Source organism: Corapipo altera, unplaced genomic scaffold (assembly GCF_003945725.1).
Source record: "Corapipo altera isolate COAL_440 unplaced genomic scaffold, ASM394572v1 44, whole genome shotgun sequence".
Classification (NCBI taxonomy): domain Eukaryota; kingdom Metazoa; phylum Chordata; class Aves; order Passeriformes; family Pipridae; genus Corapipo; species Corapipo altera.
Window position 1 is genome coordinate 8,085,960 of NW_020884880.1, and position 16,755 is coordinate 8,102,714.

At 36.9% G+C, this 16,755-nt stretch overlaps 2 long non-coding RNA genes across 2 annotated transcripts; one reads left to right on the plus strand and one right to left on the minus strand.

Annotated features, from left to right (window-relative positions):
* The first annotated feature begins 500 nt into the window (after positions 1 to 500).
* LOC113945158 lies at positions 501 to 13,474 on the plus strand. Its single transcript, XR_003526968.1, has 3 exons — positions 501 to 768; positions 836 to 922; positions 12,254 to 13,474. It is a non-coding gene; the product is annotated as an uncharacterized LOC113945158 (long non-coding RNA).
* Positions 13,475 to 15,275: 1,801 nt separating this feature from the next.
* Positions 15,276 to 16,689, minus strand: LOC113945157. The gene is made up of 2 exons (XR_003526967.1): positions 16,483 to 16,689; positions 15,276 to 15,566 (listed from the first exon to the last, which is right to left on the minus strand). It is a non-coding gene; the product is annotated as an uncharacterized LOC113945157 (long non-coding RNA).
* Between the last annotated feature and the right edge of the window lie 66 nt (positions 16,690 to 16,755).

Here is a 16,755-nt window from a genome sequence, read left to right on the forward strand (position 1 = left end):
AGATGTCTATTTCTTTTGTATTTTATCAGGGCAAACTCATGAATCTGCAGAAGGCCTTAGCAATTACATTGATACCCCACATAACAGCAGAATGCTACAGTCCAGGTGCATACCAAGGAATAAATGCAGTGAATGCAGACATTTTAAAACACTGAAAGGTACATATAGTTGCTCCTCCTGTTTCATAAGTGCTGTAGAAGTCACTGAGAAGTAAAAAACAACAAACTTTTACTAATAAACAAGGATTAAACACAAAGATTGGAAAATAATCAGAAAATCGGAGATGGAATACAGTGAATCAAAAGGTGGAGCATAGTATTAAATAAGGTGCTAAATATCTTCATGTCATCATTAATCACTTTTATATAAAATTATGAGCTCTACCTCAACCATTTCATAAAAACCTATGACTTAAAGCCAAAAGAAGCCCGAGTTCTTGGGTTTATTGGTTTGGGTTTATTATTTCTTTGTGTAACTGTAACTGTTCTAGGCCAGTTCTCTACATAGGAGGTCACTCACCACAAATCACAGTGCTTGAGAAGAGGCTAAAAGATGGATGAGGCCAAGACACAAAACTGTGCTGAGAAATGTCTGCTGGGAAAAGGACTAATATGCGCAGGGCAGGAGCAGAGGGAGCCATGGAACCATGAAACCACCTCCTGAACTGTGATAGCTCTAGAATCTACCTCCTCATCCAAAATAGATGGAAAGGCACACCAGGAAAAGAAACACTGATGCTTTTCAAAGTTAATGAAATCAATCACAAATGTGAGTGTGGAATCTACATTGTATGTAGTCAACCTTTCTTTACCTGTGACAATGTATCTTCCAACAGAGAAATTGCCCTTTAGAAGCAGTTCTCATTATGCAGAGAAAAGAGGAAACAGCAAAGGAGAATATCTTGGTGAGAGCAGTAGCAAAGGTGAGGGGAAAAGTTTGAAAACCTGTGTAAGTTTTATTAAAACGTTGATCGCTGTAGTTCTTGCTGACTCAGCAGATGTGGTTAGGCACATGGTACAACTGAGAATCAGACCGCTGATTTAAGACCCAGCTTTAGACTCCTCATTTTGAAAAAGTTTTGGAAATGTTGGCTTAAATATCAAGAATTTATGAAGCAGTTTGTACAGCCTATTGCAATGAGCTCCTCCAGTTTAGTTGACACATACATAATGAACAACACACTAGAGGAACCATAGATTCTATTTTTATTTCTATTTGTTTTTTCCTATCTTACTATTTTGCTAGTAGAGAATTTAAAGTGATACCGTATTCTTTCATAAACACAGAACCAGGTTGCACTCAAATACACACCTATAGCCACATTCAGTACAGAAGCTTAAATTCTCATCTTCTGGATTTCTGTGAGATTTTTTTAGTCTGTCACATTTCCTTTCCCTATTGTTACTACAGCCTCCATGGGGTACCATAAGTGAAGATTCACCAGAATGCTCCATTGTAAGATCTTTCTTTTGTGCTGGCTTTTGTCCTGGCAGGAGATAAACCATCTCCTTCACTCTGTCTGGGACACAGATGGGTATGGGCAACATTCTTCCACTATTGAGTCATTAATCAAAAGGATCTATTTTTCCACTTTTTAGTGGCCTCCCTTTTTCAAAATTTTGTCATTGAGTAGACAGTTGAACATTTTCTATTTATATAAGCCTGATCTTTTCCTAAGCCAGCTTGAATTAATTAATTTAGTGTCAATATTCTCTAAACCACGCAGATTTTCTACAGTTTCAATAAAATACGGGCACTTGAGAGTTTCCTGCCTCCATTGCTCATTGAAAGATAAAAATGGGCAAAATGTAATTCATCAATAAAGAGCACTGTTTACCACCTTTTTTCCCAGATATGGCAGTTTGATAAAATGCAAAATTTTTCCTTGAGCATTCAAATATCGAAAAATGTTTGTGAGTTTCAAAACTCTGGTGTCAGTATTTGTGAAATAGACATACAACCCTTCCTCATTCATTCAGGTGGATCCAAAGGGCACCACCACATGGTGGATAAATGTAGTGAAAGCATATGTTTATATTTGCAAACAAGTTCTTCTTTTTTTTCTTTGTTCTATAAAATTCATTTTTGCCTACATATCTTACAGTTTCCCTAGGCTTATCCATTCTTATGCTAAAGGAAAGTTAGAAGTACTATTCTAATCAAAATCCTTCACAAGCACAGCCTCTAAGTAACCCAGACTGTCAAAGACCTCTGTGCATAAAGTACTGAAATGTAACTAATTTTGAGTGTTGTTGATCCCCATGGCAGCATTTAACCACTGACATTTTAGCCTGTGCTTCTTCAGTATTTATCATGCTTTTATACACATCACAAAGCAATCTCAAAGCATAGGAACCAGGTATGAGATTGAACTAGAAGATATGCTCCAAAAGCACACCTTATGTTCTCCAGCATAGGACCAGGCTAGAAACACCTTCCTGAAATGTGGAATGTGGATGTTAAGTTCTCAGCACTAACCTTTTCATGTCACAAATCCCTTTCCATTAGCCTGCACTACTTAACTAATGTAGACATCATCCATGTGGCTCATCTGAACCTACTTACAGAGCAGAGACTACTTTGATGGGCTTTGCAAATCTGACTGGAAATTTCAGTCCATCCAGCAAAGTGAACTACAAATGGGAAACAAAACTGGGGCAGGCTCCTCTGTGCTTGAGAATTTGTTGCATGTACCTCAGGTGTGCAATGTAGTAGCTAAGTAAAAAGCCCTGGATCAAAACTTTTCTTCTTAGTCAAACTGAGTCTGGAATAATTAACTTCCAGAATATGCCTTTTTTTTTTTTTTTAACCCTTGGTGTGATAGGATGAATGTTTTGAGAGATTTCCCTAGAAGCAGGATATTCTACTGAATTTCCTAGCAGCAACAAAAGAATTTTGAAGAATTTTGAAGACAGCATTATTGATAATGCATGTTATACATTTTTGTAGCAAATGTGGGTAGAGTCCTTCCCAAATCTTTGTTCGCGAAGCCTAGTCATGATGATGATGTTTTACATTTACCTGAAAAATGTATTTTGTCTGCTATATTTTTATTTCTCATTAAGCACACAAATAGAGAGATAGGGTGTCTTTTTAAATTAAAAAAATGGAGACAGAATCGCATCTGTGTATAATTACAGCTGAAAACTTGCAGATCTATTGTGAGGTCATTCTCAACAAAACCTCACACAATCACCCCCTTTTTATGGCAACAAACAAGTTTAATAGCCTGAACTTTTCCACATCATATATGTAAAATAAAGTGGCATGTTAGGAATTATCAGCACCACTGTATTTCTAATGAGCTATAATACATTTCTGTATGCTGGTTTCTAGGTTAAGCTTGGCTGTAAATTTGTAAGCACATGCAACCATGTAGTACTTTCCCCTTATATGATACAATAAAGAATCTTAAAATACATAAGCTGTATATTTAAAACAAAGTAACCACAAATTCTTACAATTCAGAAAGCAACAATATTCCTGTAAAGGGAGGACATAATTTACAGAAATTACTTTTACTAGGCACACCCAGTTTTGACTTTTATGAGGCCCAGATAAGTAACATGGATTTCTTAAGTTATTTTAACAACAAATTGAACTATTCAAGCTTTACATTCACTTTTAATATTAATAATGCCTATCAGATTGATGCTTGCACTTACATCAAGCTCTTAATTTCATTTTAAGAATATAAGACAGGTTTTACTGGGTCAGACCAATGGCATATCCAGGCAAGTTTTCTGTCTCCAGCAGTGGCAATAGGAGAAGCTGTTCAGAGACTAACAAACCGAGCTGTTCTCAGGGATCCGTTCCTCTTTCTCTTCCCGCAGTACCCCACTGTTGTGTCAGGGTGGCAAGAGGTGCATCCTCACCCTATCGCGATATTGTCCATCTGTTTGTCTGATCCCTTTTGGAACCTCCTGACACAGTTTGCCCCTGAAATTCCATGTGATAGCAAGTGCCAGAAGTCCACTACTTTGTGTTTAAATAAATGCTTTTTAGATTTATTTTAAGCTGATGTTCTATTATTTTCCAGTTCTCATATTATAGAATAGAGTGAACAGAAGTTCTGCCTCTACCTCATCTATTGATTTTCATGACTTTGTAACCCTTCATCACTTTTCTTTCCAGCCTTCTCCTTTCATGGTTGAAGACTCACAAACTTTTTTGTCTCTCCACATAAGGTAGCTGCTCAACTGCATAATCATTAAAGTTCCCTTTAGAGTTACATGTTTTTACCCAGAATGCCAAGGCATTTTTAAATTTTTTTTGAGAGCTTCTCAGTAACTTTGGGATTCAACTGCCATACTGGTGAAAAGAAAACTGAAGCTTTTGATAGTATCGATCTAATTGTTACTTTTCTAGTACGACAGGTAAATGCCCTATTGTTTATTCGTAGAGGTTTTAAAAAATTACTTTGGGAGAATATAATTTGATTTTCCTCCTTACTCAATTCAACCTACTATTTTATACATAACTATTCATTAACTTAAAATATAATATTTTGAAGAGTACCTCATTTTTGCCGTAGCAGGCTAATAGATTTAGCAGTGCTTCAGTAATATTTACACTTTCCTCGAATACGCTATTTGCTTATTCCTTTATGCATTTATCTATATCTACAGCTCTTTTAATTATGTTAGGCTCTCCTGGAATGTCTTTAAAGTGTTGCTCAGAGACTTGGCATCATGTATATTCATTACCTTCTCTGACACTCAGTATTTCTTCTGCTCTAGCAACTTAGGCTGAACACAGGTGTTGAAAACTTTTGCTTTCATTTGAGCGGTGTTGTGTTCCACCTTGTCTGTTAGAGATTGAATTTTGCATTAGTAACTGGTATTATGTACAAGCACAGAAGCCTATGGCCACAGGTAGCTATCTTTTTTTCTCCCAGGAGAAAAATACAAGCATTGTGCTGACTGTTAGTGATTTATAGAACACAAAGGCCTCATTCATTCTCATTTTAAGGTCATCGCTGTGTGATCTTCTTTGAACAACTTGCAGATAAACATCAAGAAGGCCTCATGAATAACAATGACTAAACTGTCAAGGCAGTAATAGTATGATTGAAGAGAGCATCCTCTAAATGCAACATATACTCAGGAATGTGGAGAAAACTTCCATGTCTTACAGCTGCAATAAAATGGGAAGTGCATTTTTAATATAAAGGTGAAGTGGAATACTAATTGGAATCAAGCCTTAAACGAATGGCTTATTTAGCCAAAAAGAGAGGGGGGTTGCATTTTGAATATAGCAGAGTGATGTGCAGGAAGCTCAGAGAATACAGTATCTTTCTCTGGCTCCTTTGTTCCTCTGTGGGAGGGAACTTTATAGCATTCAAGAAAATTCCTTGATGGTGCTGCTGTTTCATATGAGCATATTGACAGGATGCACAGTTTGGCACAGTTGTCTATTTCTGATCTGAATTACAAATACCAGTGGTGGCAAAGATTCAAACTGACCTATACTGGTGGAATAATTCAAGTAATTATTCAGGGAATTGTAGTGCAAACACATTTAGTTCTTTAGGTCTGGAGTTCAAAATGCCGCAAAAATCTCACGGTATGCTGCACAGTCATGAGTTCCATGCTGCACACGTAGATTAATGATGTGGTGAGGTATCTCATGAGACTGAGACAAGAGACATACAACAAGGTTCTAAGGAGTGATAAACTCGGTTTATTTAATTCCTAAATAAATTTCATAGATGTGGGACACGTGAAAATTGGATGGTAAAGATTCCCATGCCCAGATCAACTAGGAATGTCATGTATACTAATTAAGCAAACAGAAACAAGAAAATAGTTTGTATGTATTTTTGAGGTGCATACAATTCACATTTATACAGGTTTCCAGTCTCAGTGCCAGATAAGCCTAGTCATAAAGGATAATTGATTGGTTTTATGCACCATTGCACAGTGTCTAAAGGCATTCATAATCTATGGTTGATTGCATTTTGAATATTGCCAAAATGAATACAATCCCCTCACTGTTGAACAAGATCATAATATTTATATTGATAATTGAGAACCTTGAATAATTCATAGTCCCATCTTGTCTTTTCTATAAAATTAGGACTCTTTTATGTCTGAAATCAAAACCAGTCTAAATAGTTAGGATTTTGACAGCATTTTTCAATTAAAATTGTTTATTTGCTTAAGTTTTTTCTTTGTCCTATAAAGATGAAAATACATTCTCATTCTCATTTTGGACTTGGATTCAATTCAACCTCCAAGTTTTTTTATATGTTCTTATAGTAAGCTATCTGCTCTCACAAAATGAAATATTAAGGAAGTTCTTAGTTTGTGAAGCTGAGAGAACAAAACAATGTTTCCATTTTAAAATTCTTTCAAAAGTTAGTATTAAATACAAAGACATCTTTCAAGAAGAGTGACCACATTCATTTTGACAAAGCACAGGCTGAGGGAAGAGTATGTTCCTGTCTGAAAAATGTCCTGCTTTTCAGACAAGATTTGGAATAAAAAGTTATTTAAATATTTCTGATGGAACATGGAAACAATCACTATATCCTGTGAGTGTCCCACTCAAGCAAGAACGCAGGATCACTTTTAACGTACCAATTTTCAGGCACTTGAAAAATTATTCTCAGGCTCAAACTTCACTGCATGTGTGAACAGCACTTTTAAACTGCAGTGTTTTAAAAGTCTTAAAAACTATTTTATTAAAGTATCTTTCAATCCACTTTCTTTTTTTCCCCTTCCAATTGCAGAAAGCCCTGATATTTGGGCTTCAAGATGAGAGTCAGTAGATCTTAATTTTATTTCCATCACTGCTGTTCTGTGCTTTTAAAATTCTGTGCTTTGAATTCTGCATTGATAAAAATAAATTTTTTAGTATAAAGCTTCAGGATTTATTGATTAAAGTATCTATTCACACAAACCAATGATAATAATTTTGGTTGCTGGGCTCACAATAAAAAGTTCTAAGGTATCTAGATATCCTAGAACAAATTTGACACCTAAAACCCCTAAGTGGAATAGGTTCACCATTGCAGTATATCCAGCGAACAAGCAGTTACATTTTGCTCATGGAAGACTTTGAAAGAAATTCCTGACACAAATCTGACAGAGGAGCAATTTTGGGTCTTCTGTACTCCCTGGATTTGGGGTGTAGAAGATTTTCTCAGAAGAAAATATACACAGAAAGACTGATGGAACTGGCATGTTGTGCTGATGCTGGACAGTCTTTGTGACAAGGAGAGTCCCTTTGAGTAGTGTGCCCTTGCCCAAAAGTTACCTGTGGATGTTTCCTTCATTCTTTACAGGCAGAGGAAAAGAGCACTGGGCTGCTTTGGGCACCTAACAGATGTCACAGCTGCAAATTGCATTTTCTATTGGCTAGATCAGTTTACAATCTGCCCTGCAAACTGATTTCAATTAATTCCCTTCTAGACAGCTAATTTTTCCAGCATGGCAAGTTCAATTACGAATTTCTGTAAGTGAGAGGGTTTCCAGAAGTCAGGCAAAGCAATACTAAGTTTTATAACTCAGGGTCCCTTTTGAATGTAGGTAAAAGTCTTCTGCTTTTGAGCATTAGATAAAAAGAAGATAATCTTCCCTCTGAGAAGAATGCCAGTGAAGCAAGGCAATTTAGGGATTGTTAAGACAGGGGTGCTTATTTCTGGTGGGTTTGATCTTATCCTTATGTCTCTATTACTTAATTTTTTTCTTGCTTCTTGTCTACTCTTCCTCACTATCCTTGTGATACAAAATGACATGGGCTATTCAGTAAAAGTGATAATGTATCACCGATGTAGATGAGTCTGCTGAGAGTCAGGGTATAGCCCAACGGTGAAGTCCTGAAGGGCACCAGAGCACTGAGGATAGAGGTGACACACCATGATGTTGTCAGGAGGCTGCAAAGGCACTTGTTCATGCTGACTGTTCTGCGAGGGCCGTGAGGTCTGCCTGCCTTGCTGAGGTGGATGAGGATGCTTTGAGGTTGTGGAACACCATTTTGGAATTTTACTGTGGGATGTCTCGGGTGCCAGTTCCAAATACTATTTGTATCACTTTTGAAGTTCTGTGAGAATTCTGCAGAACTGCCTTCTACCTTTGTTGAAGATATTTCCAAAACAATAACTGGGACTCCTTTGGTTCTTTTAGGCAGTATGGGAGAAGATCAGAGAAAATTATTCAGGATGCACTGTTTAATTTTAGCACACACATTGTATGCCAGTTGTTTATGTATGTGGTTAGCACAGCAATATAGGGGAGTGGGGGGAAAACCAACAAAAATCCCAAACCAGAAAGCCAGTTGCAATGAAAGGCAGTTCAGCTTGTTCTTGTTTGTGGTGGGGTTTTTGCTGGTAATTATTTTGGAAAAAACCCAGTACTTAACTACAATCTCATCTACTCTGGAGTCAAATATTCGGCACTGCTTACTAGTGACCTAGCACTAGCAATAAAAGGCATAAGTTTTACTGGCAGTTATTAATGTTCTAATAATATGTGGTTTAGTCTGTTCTGAGAGTTAAGATGGTACTGTATAAAAAGCTTGCAGATACATATCCAGCTCCAGCAAATTCCCAGCAATGCACTGACAAACACAGGAAATCTTGTAGAAAACTATCCCAGTGTAGACTAGGCAATATTTTATTCCTGTCCTTGTTCAACAAAATATTTTAAACACATGAAATGCTTTGTTTCAAAGTAGCATTTTTGAAATCCAAAAGTTCAGCTGTTGCAATTCTTCTTTCCACTCTAAAGTTACTTAAGTTTCCTGGATCTCTAGAACTTCTTAAAAATGTTCAGTTTTAACAAACAGTAATATTTTTTAGGTAAAAATCTTCTTATCACTTTGAATGAGCTCAAATAAACAAAAGCTGTGCATGTGTGTGTGACTAGAATTTTTTTTATTGCATTATACATATACTTTTTAATAGAAGTTTTTTCCTACTTAGCAATAAGAAGCCACACAAAACATGGACTTCCTTGTGTCAGTAAGCTTTAACTAACCAAATCTGTTCCCTCAAGGCAAACAATCAGGTAGCTCTGACACTTGCAGCTACTAGAAACATTCATCTAAGAAGAAATCAAACTGGTGGAAGCCAGAGGAAATATAAATACAGTAAATGGATTGAAAATACTTCATCTGGTGCTTACAGATTGTGCAATCATGAAACATTTTGCTAATAACCCTCCTAGAACTCACTAAAAGTTAGCTTACTGTGGGGTTAGAGCAATTATAAAATATAACAAGAGGACAAAATAAGAGGAGAAAGCAGTATTATGGATTAAAGCTGTGTTTATGCATCAAACTATAGAAAGGTAGAACAGTACTCTAAGATGATAATTCCTTTTAAGGTCTGGTGGTATACACATCTAGCATTTTTTTAAAAAAAAGTTTTCTGTAGAAGTGGAAATGGGCTCTATTCATATGTGATTTTGTAACACTGCATCTTTTTAAAAAGAAATTGCAAACTCATCCTGACAGACAAAAAGTCAAATTCTCAAAGGACCACTGTACTTAGAAGTCCAAGTAGTTCTCTTTATAATCCATGTTATTCAAACAATTCCTCTGCATTTGACAGTTTCGAAGAGTCTACACTGGATTCAAACTGTGCTCTGCTTTGGTGACTGTTACTTGTTCGAGTTCTCCACCACTTTTACAAATATACTCTCAAGTATCTTCCTCCCCAGTACAGTTTTGTGACCTTGAACTCATATCTTTGTTAGTCATTGGCCTAAATAATGCCAATCCATATCAGTACACTTACCATACCTCTACATATCATTGCATGAAAACACTACGGGGCATAAGAAAACTTTCATCTAAATTTATTAAACTGTCAGTGAAGTCATCATGCCTACCAGCTGTAGAAAAACATCTGAAGTAAGTCACAACTGACTCAGTAGTTTGTAAGAATCTTGAAGTTCATGAAGATGCTTTTCAAGCAACTTCCTCTGCTTTCTACCATTCAATGTTACCTGCTCCCTTCTTCTCCAACATGACAGCAAGAAGGAAGAAACAGAATCAGAAACAGTTGTGATTATGCTATTTTCATTCTGCTGCTAAATGTCAGTAACAACTAATTTATGAATGTGATTACATGAACATAAGAGAAAAACAGTGGACTTGATTCAGAAGGTCTGTTCCAAGCTTCGAGCCTATTTTCTGTGCAGGACAGTACTGTAATGGTGGCTTTTGCTATGTACAAAAAGAGGTCACTGAGAATTAATCCATTAATTGCCTTTTATACGCTGCTACAGTGTCCAGATGTCTTTTGATCCTAGCTCTTTTACACGCTTAGCTACTTTTTAGCACCTTTAACTCAGGTACAGAACTGAGTATTTGGTAATAATTATAAAATAAGAATAGTCATCATAGTAACATAGTGTATAAGTAATTCATTCACACAGCCTAGGTCAGTAGACCTTTGATAGACTAAACAAAAGCTACATGATCTCAATATATCGAATCAGTGAGGCAGATGAGTCAGGGTTTTTCCCAGGGCAGAAGGCATGAAGAAACAATTTCAGTGCCCAGTAGCCAAAAAACATAATGTATCCCATTTTCAGATTAGGATGCGTGATTAGTATTACATAAATAAAGAATTTTTATATAATTCAGATAATAATTTTAAGAGTTCTGGTATTGAGATTGCACTCCTTTTCCCTTTAATGAATGTAGATGCAAGTTCTTACATGTATAAATTCAAACTCTTCTTCAAACTTCAGTTTTATTTTGTACTGCATGTAATCATTTGCATCTATTTAATATTACACTATGAATTCACTACAGGATATGTATTTGCCATGTTATATCTTCACAGTATTATCTGACCAATTAAGTTATTACACTTGCTGCTGTCACTGGGAATGCCTATGCTCTCTGAACCCATTTCCTGAACACTTCTGGTTCCACAGGTAGTGTTCAGGGGCCAGCAATGGACACAGGCCCTCCAAACCTCAATGTAGTTCATTCAGATCTGCTTTTGTGCATCTCTGTGTGGCAGAGTTTTGCACCATATAAACACAGCCCCACTGCCAATATATTAAGAAGACAGAATAGCAGAAGTTTACATCTGAAAATTACTTTGGCAGCCATGAAAATTAAAATGAAAAGTTAAGGGCTTTTTTCAGTATCTGCAGGTTATAAAAGCAGCCCAGTGACAAAAAATTCTTTGAATTAATAGGGACACTGCCATCAGTCATTGGTAAGAACAGTATTGACTTCTATTTATAGAGAGCTCTGCAGACATTATTCTTCTAGAAAACAGTTATTACTTACAGGTTAAGGTAATCAACTTTGTTAGAAAGCAGTATTAAAAGTTTTAAACATGCACAATATGTTTTTATGAAAAATACTAACAATGTTAGTAACTTGATTTCAAGTTTTGAATACAGAAGATTTACTCATGTGACTAACAGTGATACTTTTATTGTAACTTCTCTATTAAAATATCTTCCCATTAAGCCTCAGGCATTCCAAGCTTGCACATTACAGAGAACCAAAAATTCCAGTTATCATGTTCTGGATAGCATATGTGATCATAGCAAGGGAGATATTTATTTTATATATAGGATAGATACAAACCATTGTGGAAGTACACATACAAGATTTTGAAAGATTAGGGTGTAAATTTCTGAGACTAGAGTAACAGGATCACTTGACATAATGATGTTGTTTACAAAATTTTGTTTACATACCCATAGCAGAGCTGCAGCACACAATAATTTCTTTCCTGACTGATGATCAGACTTGGAAGTCAATCTGCAGGAATACCCCAGCAGGCAGAATGGCCAGAGAACAAAGTTAAGAGTTGGCTGTGTTGAAATGAAAGATATGTCCAAATTGTGCTCATAGAAACATAAGACAGTATTTATATATATCTTGGAACTCCTCTCCAGCAGGCCTGTCACATTTTTGGTGGTGGTGGTCTTTATTCTCCAGGATAGTATTCAGTTGTCAACTCAGAGTGAAGCTGGATTAGAACAAGGTAGTTCATCCATATGATGCAGTCTGCTGGGAGAATTTTGCCATAGGTTGCATCTGGACTATTTTATCTTCTTCCCTAACACTTACTATTGTGTATAATATATTAATTTATATTACACATAATACTAGAAGAACTAAATAAAGTTTCTGAGGCAGGAGCCTAACCATTCCAGTTAATCACTACCTTCAAACTGAAAATAGTCAGAATTGTTTGGATATAGGATCAAGTTTGTATTATTTATTGGAAAAGAAGCAGTCTCCCAAAAGTCTGCTCCTGAACCTGTTACAGGGTCACTGGGATGTCGTCAGTGCCATCCACAAGATTAATAGCATGAGCGAGAGAAGCGATTCAAATTCCTGAATGTTTCAGACAGTGTGGAGTATTTGAAACATCTGCACAGGGCTTGCAGCTACTGGACCTACAGGAGAACTGCACTCCTCTGGAGGAATAGCTGGAATGCAGGTGGGATATCCTACTGATCTTTCCTCAGGCTTCTGCGTTTCACCTGATAAACACTGATAACATATTTCCGCTTACAAGAAGAAAAGAGGAAATATGCATTTATCTACAATATTTTTCATTTCACTTTCCAAGTGAAATTTATTTAACAACCTCAAAAGCAAGTTAATTGTACTAATGTCTAAGTATCATTACTATAACAGAGCAATTTTAAATTTGTCCTAGATAATGCGGTTTTTGATGGATGTTCTGTAAGTATGCAGAACTGCATAAACATGTGAGATGGAAAATAATTCTGTAGTAGGATCTACTTTTTTGGGGGAGTTGGACTAGATGAGCTCCAGAATTCCCTTCCAACATAAATTAGTTGATTTTATAAAATAAAGATGCAGTTTTTAAAAACACCTTCTGTGAAAAAGCCATACAGCACAGTACCTTTGATGAGAAGTATTTAATCACAGGAGATAATAAAGAACTCTGTGATCACCCTACTGTAATGTTGTATATTGTATCAATTTCTAAAAAAAAAAAAAAAAAAATGAGTGCAATCTTACTACTTTATTTTTCACTGTTAAATATTTTTCTTCTTACAGTAAATAAATGCGCTCTAAAAATGTAGGTTTTGTCAGGGAGATGCACTGAAACTCACTCAACATTAAATTGAGGTCAATAAGACTACAAAGACGAGATTAATGTGCAAGTAGTTTAAATCTTCTGTATGAAAATGAAAATAGATCTTACTTAAAATATTTGGGACATTGCATGAAAGAAAAATCTCTACTTGTATATTGAGAAATGGAGACCTTCAAAAAGGTAATTTTTAGAAATCATACAGACTTGCAAAACAGAAATTGAATATAAACCCTGAAAAATACAGAGCAATTCTAATATCATAGCCAAAAAAAAATTGAATTCTGAAGATAATAAACTTTGGTATTTAAAAATATCATGTTAGACATTGGTTTTAGCATGTTCCTTTGTTCCATCTTTTGAAGCCATTTGAACAACAGGTTAAGTTACAAAGAGCTATTGTGCTATCAGTTTTCCAGTAAAGCCTTGTCCAAATCATTGGGAAGTAAAAGAATGGCAGAATGGTTTAGCGCATCACCTCATTATTGTCCAAGTTTCACTTGCTAGACTGTGATAAACCTCTTAGGTATTTTCCCCAGAGAGGATGGAGAATGTGGGTGACTGAACTAGAGAGCATCCAATAAGACAGGTTATGTTTTAAACCAGGTTTAATCTGAATTTTACTATCCAAACCAAATCCATGTTTCTATAATGTGGTCTCTAAAGTGATACAACGACAATCTCCTGTACCCTTGGTGTGTGGTTGAAGCATGGACATACCAGGAGGCCTCCAAAGTCAGGAAGAAAAGGTGTCACTCTATGAGCCAGATGAACTCCCCAAGGCATCTGTAACCTGGTGGTTTACAAAAGTAAGAATCTCCTGTTCTGCCCTATCCCCTTTGTCAGTAAAAACAGATCTATCTGTGCTTTCCCCTATTTTCATGTTCTGTTATCAAATACTATAAAGTTGCAACTGTGTATCCTTATATAAGAACATTAAGTATTTTTACTACATAAATATAAGGAGAACTTTTTGGAAAAACATGTACAGCAAGTCAGTCATTATTCTGGGTAACCTGAAGGATGTGTGATCATTTCACAGAAATTGGAAGGGACCCATAAGGATCATCAAGTCCAACTCTTACATAAGTGGCCCATAAGGGGATCAAACCCACGACCTTGGTGTTATTAGCACCATGCTCAAACCAACTGAGCTAATCTCATTTGATCATTTATGGACAGTAATCCAGGAACAGGACTAAATAGGTGACAGATTATGTATTTTGGAAACAAAAAACAACACCAAGCTAGTGTAAAATATGGTGATCGTTCAGTCTGAACAAAAAAAAATACTCGTTTTCTGCTCAAGTTCCTTTAAACTTGGTGGGCATTTAAAGTATCAATTTGCAGATGCAGAAAGAAAAAGATATTAAATTTACTGAATTTTAAAGTCTCCATTTAAAGTCTCCATCCAGACTAAGTCTGTAGTTACCAGTTAAAAGAGATAAGCACCTCAAACCCCCAAAACATATCTGAACAAATCTCAACCTTTGTATGTCCCACCTCTGTGACAGAACACACAAAATACTTTCCAGAGGTTCCCTCCCTCTCTCTCCCCATACTTTATTACTGAATTTGCCTGTCCTATCATGTTAATTGGACTAGTTGATATGTCACTGTTATTATCAAAGTTTTCTTTAATAATCATCTTGTCTTTTGCAATTCTAAAATGATAGATCTGTCTTGTTGATTGAAAACACTGAACTTGAATGTAGAATGAAAAAAATACGGATCTCTGTACCAGTTTCTTCTTCTCCACTGATTTCCTCTTTTTATGATTTTAAATACCCTAGAGATATTTTTAGAAGGTAAAATAAGGTATTAAAGACATTTCTGTTGTCAGTTTTATCCCTTTATGATGTCTAGTCTTTCTTAGTTGAGGTTTCTATTTGTTTAAAGCTACCTAGCTGAAATGGAAGCCACCCACATAATTTTTCCAAGAAAATTAAATATTTGCGATGTAATACTTGTACTGTAGCTCCATTCCTCCATTATACATATTACATCTAGCTTCAGTGGTCTGAACAAGCAAAGGCATGCACATAATTAATTCCATGAGGGACAGCTTATTCATACTTTTGCACACACAACTCTTGCTCTTTGTGTATCAGTTGCATATAATTTACAATGACTATTTCTGCTAACGAGTACTCAGTGTAAATTAAATTCTAAATAAAGCCCCAAGTTTTCAGACATATTTTTGTTGTTGCTTGATCAAACATTTTCTATTGTCCTACATGCACATGAGTGCGTGCACACACACATACTGGAAATGGCTTTTTCTATTCTTCAGCTTGTGCTATGCAGTAAAATGGTTATATAAATAGCAACATGGCAACAGTTCCTTGCACATGTGGATGTCATAAACATTTTGTGTTCCTTTACAGCCAAATTCAATTCAAGGCGCTGTCGCAGCAGTGGGCCTCCTCCAGGAGCCGGCACGGGAGAGGGTCTCTCAGGCACCAAGGTGATTTGCAAGTTTCAAGGGAGTAACACATACGGTGTGGATTAGCTGTAAATTAAACACACAAGTGTTTTCTTTATAAGTGACATATATATAGGAAGAATTTCTTCACATAAAGGGTGATTAGACATTGGAATGGACTGCCAGCGAGGTGGTGGAGTCACTATCCCTGGAGGTCTTTAAGGAAAGACTGGATGTGACACTTAGTGCCATGGTCTAGTTGACATGGTGGTGTTGGATCACAGGTTGGACTTGATGATCTCATAGGTCTTTTCCAACCTAATTGATTCTTTGATTCTGTGATTCCAGGGGCATGATGACAGGTCTTGTTCCCCTCAGCCCTGCCCCACCCTCACCCACCATGCAGCTCGCACTCCTTTCCCACACATATACATAAATGCACACAGGATCTGTGCTTTAAACCAACCAACCAACCAACCAACCAACCAAAAAAAAAAACCCCAAAACAACCAACAACCAACCAACCATAGGAATGTTGTTTTTTAAAAAAAAAAAAAAAAAAAAAAAAAAAAAAAGGCACCCTTTTTCAGGATTGTGAGTAAATATGACCCAAGGGGCTTCCCAGAGGTATCCCAATTCCCTCTCAGCTGTTGCCCCCCAAGGCCTTGCATCAGCCCACCCTGGACACCTTCCTGAGCCCCAGCTCCCTGCAGAGGTGCCCCTCGCTCACTATGGAGCTCCTTCCCACCAGCACAAAGCCCTGCCTTGATTAATGCCCAGGCTTGGGCTCCCATTTCAGTGTTATACCATTTCTACTGTGTCCAGTTCTGGGCCCCTCAATTCAGGAACAACATTGGCATGCTGGAGCGTGTCCAGAGAGGGGCAATAAAAGTTGGTGAAAGGTCTGGAGCACATGTCCTATGAGGAGCAGCTGAGGGAGGTGAGGTTGTTTGGCCTAGAGAACAGGAGGCTCAGGGGTGACCTTATCACTCTCTGCAACTACCTGAAAGGAGGGAGTAGCCAGGTGAGGGTCGGACTCTTCTTCCAGGCAAACAGTGACAGGACAAGAGGACAGTCTTCAGCTCCCCAAAGGGAGGTTTACATTGGATATTATAAAGAATTTCTTCACAGAAAGGGTGATTAAACACTGGAATGGACTGCCCAGGGAGGTGGTGGAGCCACTGTCCCTGGAGATTTTTAAGGAAAGTCTGGATGTGGCACTTAGTGACACAGTCTAGTTGACATGGTGGTGTTTGGTCATAGGTTGGACTCCATG